At 45.7% G+C, this 8,366-nt stretch overlaps 1 long non-coding RNA gene across 1 annotated transcript in view; it reads left to right on the forward strand.

Annotated features, from left to right (window-relative positions):
* Positions 1-661: 661 nt before the first annotated feature.
* LOC109953540 (uncharacterized) overlaps positions 662-8,366 on the forward strand; it is a 13,590-nt gene continuing 5,885 nt past the window's right edge. Inside the window, exons 1-2 of the long non-coding RNA XR_002273926.1 lie at positions 662-838; positions 1,226-1,311. This is a non-coding gene — a long non-coding RNA (uncharacterized LOC109953540). The remainder of the gene's footprint in view (positions 839-1,225; positions 1,312-8,366) is intronic.

Raw genomic sequence — 8,366 nt, forward strand, 5'->3', positions numbered from 1 at the left:
GCAACAAATGCTTTAATGTAATCTACCTGAACAGGAGTGTAAGAGAAACTGATGATGGTGGTTGGCAGGCAGTGGGTCAGCTCATATGGGTTGGTAATACTGGCTCAGTGTCAGGCTGAATAGTTCCGTTGTATGGGAACAGGTTGACCCAGTGGCGAGGTGCTAGGAAGAGGAGCAACAGGAGGTAAATTGCTGGGTCAAGCGGTGAGTGGAGGTGGGCATCTTCAAACAGACTGGCCAGATGGATGTGACAGCAAAGAGAGGTGCTGATGGGTGACTGCTGAGGCGAGCAGGAGTTGAGTAACTGCAGAGATGCTGATCCAGATGAGATGGTTACAGCAATACAGAACAGGTGCAAAGTGCACAACAGCTTAAATGATGTAGGGAGCTGTACTCCACAGAGCAGGAATAACTTCAGCAGAGATAGCAGTCAAAAAAATCGCAGTCTTACTTGTGATGATTGAACAGGAGCTGGCGCATATTGACATGTACACAACAACAAACCAGCAGTAAATGAGTGGAGGCTTGGAGGTTATGTAGGCCGGGTGGTGATTATGGAGATTAGCCACAGCTGTGGCACATTCCTGGGATGCCAGCAGGGAGAGAGGAAGAGAGAGAAACAGGGAGAGAGGCGCAACCTTGACAATAGTCATGTGTAAGCAACAGCATGATAGTGAATGTCAGACACAATAGTTGTCCGTGTGAGAGACTTGGATTGAAATGGAAGAGAGTTTGCTTGAAAAGGAAATAAATTAGAATTCTCAGTTCCAGATTATCTTATCTTTGTACAGGAGGGATTTGGCCACCTTTCTAATCATGAGGAGGACATGATGGACAGGTAACGACTTAGTGAAGCTGTTCAAGCGCAGCTCATTTTTCATGTGTCACAATGACATCGGGTAATGTCTTTTTTACATTGTGTTTACTTGGAGTAATTGGGTATCTAACTGATTGATATGCTTATATAACACTCGTTTAAGTGATCAGGACCATTTCAGCCAGGCAGCAAAAACAAGGAGACCTCTAGTCAGCTAAGCTCGCTAACACCTGACACCTTCACCTGTGTCAGGTGTATATTGTTGTATATTATACAATATATACAAATTGTTGTATATGCCTTTCTTTGGGTCCATGCCATGAAGACTCAAGTATAGTTTTCACTCCAGTGTCAAAGCTGGGAGGCCAGGTGTTGTGTCAGCTGAACTGTGTTGCTCTTGCTGGGCAGGTGTGCTCACAGGTGACAGTGGAGGCTGCCCCAGAGTAGTGCTGGCCAACAGGTCCAGGAAGCAGCACCAGCTGTCTCCTCTCCAGGTGTTCTTCCTCTCTGCTCATGCATCCTCTATGTTGCTGCACAGCAGTTTGAAGAGGCCTCTTATCAAACACCCTGCCACTGCTTAAGGCAAGAGACAAGTACAAGTCAAAAGGCAAAATATGTTATAAGAACAAACAGTACAAGCTAATTTAGTGTATAATCACATATATCGTCAGCACAACGTGAAAACATTATCTCAGTATGGTGCAACTTACAGCCTTGAGCAGCTGAATTTTTTATGAACCTAATGACAAAAGTGACTAATTAAAACATTCTGTCGGATAAACTAGATTCATGCTCTTAAGTGTTGACAATTGTCCTGATGATAATACTGAGCTAAAGCTAACTTAGCTTTGCATGAGCTCAGTGTGTCAGCACCGTGCAGGGGCACATCTTGCACGCAGCACCGAATTGTCCATGGTCATCCAGGGATTTATATTTAAACTCTGGGACATTAAAAGTTACTCTGTGTCCTAAGTGTGTGATGAAAATTCTCTTATGATGAGATTTGAAATAAAGACAATCAATGCTCAGTTGTAAACATGAAGTATTTATTCTTGGCCAAGAGAGTACAGTTGACCACAGATCAGGTCTGTTTCTGAGTGCACTAAAGCAGCAAGTGCAATGTTTTGTATTTTAAATGTTCCTTATCACCCCTCACCCAGTTTCCAGCATCAGCACAGCACAGTCTTGGAACAGAGAGTTTCAGTTCCCATGGAGCGGAATTTGCTCACCTCTGCTTGGATGACTCGTAATCTCTTGTAAGGGTATTCTTTGAACTGGAAATCCCCTGGGTCCCCTCGGGGCCCAGCTCGTCCTAACAGGAGTGAATTTGGACTAATGTATTCCACACAGTCCTCTCGACTTTGTGTCCTAGCATCAATGGGTCTTTCATTGGCCAGACTGGCTACCATGTAAAGGAAAGTCTGAAATTCACTCCATGTGAAAGTGTTGTTACCGGCTAGGTTGTGCAGTGCTTGCTTCACTATTCAAACAGCTGCTTCAGCTGCTCCATTCCTGTGAGGTGAATCAGCAGGATGAATCTTCCAAGACCACTCAGTACCATGTTTAGCTGCTTTCTCATCCACCCTTGACTCCTCCAAGAGTTTTAAAAACCTGTAGAGTTCTACGAGGGCAGGTTTAGCCCCGACAAAATTTGAGCCTGGATCAGACCACACCTTCCTTAGGTGACCTCTCAATGCCGTGAACCTCTGGTAATCCAGCAGGAATCCCTCAGCTGATTGGTCACTGACAACATCAGTGTGTATGGCCCTTGACGCCATGCAACAGAAGACAGTCCCCCAGACTTTGAGTTTCAGCTTTGAGTTTCACTCATTTCTTTACTTCGTCCTTCACCTCATAAGGTCCAAATAAGTCCACAGATGTAAACTTAAATGGTGTTGCTGGCTCAGCCCGCTCTGGGGGCAGATCACTCATAATTAGTTTACACTGCTTTGCTCTAGCCTTCCTGCAACTCACACAGTTGTCTACTACCTTTTTGGATAATCTCTGACCTTTGATCACCCAGGCCTTCTTTCTCATCCTCAGGAGTGTTCCTGCTACTCCCTCATGATTTACACAGTGAGCTTCTTGTGCCAACAATAAGGATATCCAGGCCTCATAAGGCAGAATGGGTACTACAGTTTTGTTGTCTCTGAAGACCTGAATCCTGCCTCCACAGACTAGAAGTCCAGAGTCTTTATCCCTGTACACAACCAACCTATTGACTGTTGTGTCAGCAAATGTTACACCCTCTTGGGCTGCTAATAAGATGTCCCTAAAAGCATCTTCACGTTCTCTGGCTGTTAATGCAGCTACTTTACTTTTCCTTGATGACATTTCCTTCCTCTTTGCCTGACTTGTTTCTTTACTTCCAGCCATGTCTTAGCAGCTCTCCGTAGCCATGCAATGACACCAGTTAACTTGGACAAACTGCTGAAGCTCTTCACTTCCACAATGAACTTGACTGCATAGCCTGCCAGCCTTCTCTGGACTAGCTCAAGTTCAGGGCACTCTGTAGAAAGTATTGGTTCAGTGTCAACTCTGCTCAGTACCTCAGGGTTCTTTGCTATGGAATTATTTTTCAAAGTAAACTCCAAGCCTCCTTTCACCTGAGCTCTTGTCCCTATGTATAAAAATGCCTTGCTTTGGAGCCGATTGATATTTTCTCTGGCATCAGCTACAACCTCACTTACAGACTTTATTGGCCACTTCTCAACTGGCCATCTCAGGACTTCTGGTCCTCTTTGCCATGCAGTGTCCTCCCTAAGGTCTTTAGGTGCTGCTCCTCTTGTGACAATATCAGCAATGTTGAGATTGCCTGGAATCCACTACCAGTCTTCAACTGGCCCAGCCTTTTGGATCTCTCCAACTCTGTTGGCGAAAAAGGTCTGGTAGCCATCGCTATCTCACCGAATTGCTCCCAGCACTGTCCGACTGTCCACTAGGTGAAACCACTGCTCAACCTCCATGCTGCCATACTTCTCAAAGTGTTTCCTAAGTCTGGCTGCAAAAACCGCACCACAAATCTCAGCTTTGACTGCATCACTTTTTTGGTCTAGCGGTGTTACCTTTGTCTTGGACTCAGCTAATCTTACATCTGTGCCTCTATGTGTCTCCCACCTGAGATACATCACTGCTCCGTATGACTTGTCACTCCCATCTGAGAATGTAATTCCCCATGGTTTTCCATGCCAATCAACTGGCCAGTCCTTTCACAGCTTCCTGAAAGGCTTTCCTGACAATAATGGTTCCTTTCTGCTTGGCAGGTGTGACTAGGCCTATTGGGTCATAGAGCCCCGCTACTTGGCTCAACAGTTCTCTTCTGGTCACTGGGTTTGGTGTCTTTGGTCTCACCTCTTCTCGTCACAGGTCCTGGCCTGTCCGCATCTTTCCTCTCCTCTTTGAAAAGTTGATTGAGGTCATCATGTAGAGTGTATCTTCCTCAACTAGATACCCAATACCTAATGCTTTGTTGTCTTCATCTTTTATTTGGTTTGGGAGTATCAAAGCTTTGCTTTCCTCAGTTGGCTTTCTTGTTCCAAGGTTCTCAACTGTGTTTTCTGACCTCCCACTTTCCCATGGAATCAGGAAGGCAAAACGCCAATACAGAAGGAGAATATCAGAACACTTCAGCAACACCAGAGATGCGCAGAGTCTTTGGCGGGCATCCAAACCCTCACAGGCTATAAACCACCACCTCGGAGCTGTGATAGTGACATCGCTCTGCTGAACAGCCTCAATGACCCCTTTGGCCGCTTTGAAACACAGAACACACCAGCACAGAAGACCACCCTCTGGGCAAGCAGGCTGTGTGTCTGTCCGTAGACAGCGTGAAGAAAACCCTCTCCAGGATTAACCCATGCAAGGCAGCTGGACCGGATAACATACCTTGTCATGTTTTAAAGCAGTGGTCCCCAACCTTTTTATCATTGCGGACCGGTCAACGCTTGACAATCTTACCGCTGCCCGGGGGGGTACGTAGATTGTTTATATTGTTAATATAATAATAAACCTGAATCCACTGTGTTGAAAACTTTAACTCCCTATATCGCTAAATCAATGGGAGCCCTGAGCTCGTTTCTCTGCAACGAGACCGTCCCATCTGGGGGTAACAGGAGACAATGACACCCGAAGTGTGTTGCTTATGTTCAGTCTACTCCGTTGTTTTGTTTTGGTTGCTGTCACTGCAGAAAAACCCGCTTCACACAGATAGGATGTCGGAAATGGCAACAGGGTTTTCAGTGCTGTGATCTCAGGGTATTCTGTCATGACTTTAATCCAGAACACCGACAGAGTTGTTGTCTCGAACATACTTATAAGGCCGCCGTCATTTGTGATCTCCAGCAGTTGATCTTCTTCTTGCACAGACCTGCTGGATTCACCTGGTTTGTTGACAAATGGGTTGCGGATCCATTCCTTGGCAGTTCGTGGGTCCTTTGTGGTTGGGAAGTAGCGCTCGAACTCTTTTAAAAGCAAATACAGGTGATCTTGCGCCAGCTGGGAGAATGAAGGCTCAGGCTCAGTCTCACCCAAAATCCCAGCTAATGTTTGAAACATGTCCAAAATGCCTCTGTTGACGCGCCGTCCCCACAAATCCAGTTTGGCTTTAAATGCAGCTACTTTATCTGCCAACTTGAAGACAGTTGTCATTTTCCCCTGAAGTGACAGATTGAGTTCATTGAGCAGGCTGAATATGTCGCACAAGTAAGCCAGTTTTGGCGCTCAAGTGACCGAGATGTAACCGAGAGAATGCGGTCATTTTTCAAAATAAAAGATCGTTCAGACTCAGATAATAAATAAAACGGAAATAATTAATGATTTCTTGTGCGGCCCGGTACCAATTGATCCACGGACCGGTACCAGTCCGCAGCCCGGGGGTTGGGGACCACTGTTTTAAAGGAAGAGAAGCTCAATTATGTCCTCACAGACATCTTTAACATCTCTCTGAGCCAAGCAGTTGCTCCCACGTGTGCCGCCACAATAATTCCAATTCCAAATAAGCCCCACCCAACCAGTTACAATGACTATCGGCCTATAGCACTGACTTCAATTATTATAAAGTGCTTCGAGTAGCTGGTCATGCAGAACGTCAAGTCGATCCTTTCTCCCTCCCATGACCCATTTCAGTTTGCATACAGGTCAAACAGGTCCACAAAGGATGCAATTACTGCTGTTCTCCATCCTGCCCTCACCCACCTAGATCAGGGGTGGCCAATTCCAGTCCTTGAGGGCTGCTGTCCTGCTTGTTTTCCAACTATCCCTGCCTGACCTGCTGCTGATTACCTGGCTCAGGTGTGTTCAACAAATCAGAAGCGGGAAGATGCCATCTTAGGAAAGATAAAGTGAAGTGGTATCTTCCAGCTTCAAAGAACTCTTACGTGCAAGTGCTATTCCTAGACTTCAGCTCAGCATTCAACACAATCATTCCCCAGCAGCTTACACAAAAACTTGGACACTTGAGACTTTCTAACAGGGAGGCCACAAAATGTGCGGGTCGGCAGCAACATTTCCAAGACCATCATGCTGAGCACAGGGGCTACTAGGGGTGCGTGCTCAGACCATTGCTCTTCACACTGCTGACCCACGGCTGTGTGCCAACCTACAGCACCAACCGTATTGTCAAGTTTTCAGATGACACGATTGTAGTTGGCCTCATTACCAACAATGATGAGGCCAACTACAGGTGTGAGGTGTAAGGACAACAACCTCTTCCTCAGTTTGGGGAAGACTAAAAAGATCATTGTGGACTTCAGGAGAAAACCTCTAAAGCATCCACCACTGACTATTGATGATGCTGTAGTGGAGAGAGTGAGCAGTACCAAGTTCCTGGGGATGCACATCTCTGAGGACCTCTCCTGGACCAACAACACCACAACACTGGCCAAGAAAGCTCAAACATGCCTCTACTTCCTCCGCAAACTGAGGCGAGCCAGTGCCCCACCCCCCATCATGTGCTCCTTCTTCCGGGGCACCATTAAGAGCGTCATCACTGGCTGCATCACTATGTGGTACAGAGCCTGTACTGCCTCCTGCAGAAGGACCCTGCAACACATAGTGAACAAGCCAGCAAGATCATCAGTGCCCCTCTGCCTTCCCTTACGGACATCTTTAACACCTGCCTCACCCGCAGAGCCATCAGCATTGCTGATGACTGCTCCCACCACACACACTCCCACTTCAGACTCCTGCCTTCAGGGAGAAGGTATTGGAGTCTTCACTCCAACAGACTTACAAACAGCTTCATTCACCAGGCTGTGAGGATGCTGAACACTACTACTTTGCAATACTGTCCATGTATACCTCATATGCTATTTGCACCTCATAACGAATGCCCTGGGGATGCTGAACCATCTGACAATCTCCCTCTATTGTTTGCACTACCATTACTGACTGTACATGGTATTGAGTCACAGCTTATTGGCTGTACTGTTTAGATTTATCCTAATTACGTCAATCGAGTTCTTATTCTGTTCTCTTTTATTTTTATTCTACTTTATTCAGTTTTAGCTCTTAAATATTATGGCACCCAATACTAGGTGAGAGAGAAACGGTATTTTGATTTTCTGTATGTCCTGCACATTTGGTGAATTGACAATAAAATCCTTGAACCCCCAATAACAGGCCCAAATGAGCTTGATTCAAGAGCAGCTGACCTGAGATTGAAGATCATAAGCAAGATGGACACCTGGAACTTGCGTGGACGGTTACCAAGAGTAAGTGTAGTGCCTTCTGAAAGTCTACTAGAGGATGTGAATGCAGCACTAAGAATAATCCCTACTATGACCATCACTGAGACCAACAAGCTCAGATACAGCACAGCAACCGTGATCCTTGAAATGCTTGGCTATAAGTTCAACAAAGACCATAAGGAGCAGTATCCTCCATGGAAAAAGAGGATGGAGACCAAGATCAAGGCAGCAGGGAGAGAAGTTAGCCAGCTATTGGAATTGCAAAAAGGTGTGATGAAGAAAGGGGTACCTAAGAAGTACAACACACTGTCCATACCTGAGGTCTTAGAGACTGCCAAGCAAAGGCTCACAGCCTTGGCCACCCGGTTGAAGAGGTACACCAGAGAAGTTGAAGCCAGGAGAATAAACCAAATGTTCTCCACTGAGCCATCCAAGGTGTACTCTCAGTGGCAAGATAATAACATCAAGCTGTATGCCAGGAGTGAACAGAGACATCGACTCACTGATCCACACCACTAGGATCTACAGCCAGGACATCAGAATGTCATTCGGACTGGATAAGTGTGGTCGAATGGTAACAAGGAGAGGGAAGTTAATCAGAACTGAGGGGATTGTACTACCAGAAGGCAACATAGCAAATGTTGAGGACAGCTACAAGTAGTGTTAGGTATTTTTAGTCAGTGTCGTGGCTAGAGTGTGATACCGACTAAATTAATTCAGACAAACCATCCCAATTTAAATGATCATTTAATATTACAATTATTCTGAATAGAGTAGTATTTAAACACATAATCTTGAAGGTAGGGAAACAGATAACAGAGATCAGAGAACAGATTCACTCCTCCTGCAATGTGATAGATAAA

This window comes from Monopterus albus, unplaced genomic scaffold (assembly GCF_001952655.1).
Source record: "Monopterus albus unplaced genomic scaffold, M_albus_1.0 scaffold740.1, whole genome shotgun sequence".
Lineage (NCBI taxonomy): Eukaryota > Metazoa > Chordata > Actinopteri > Synbranchiformes > Synbranchidae > Monopterus > Monopterus albus.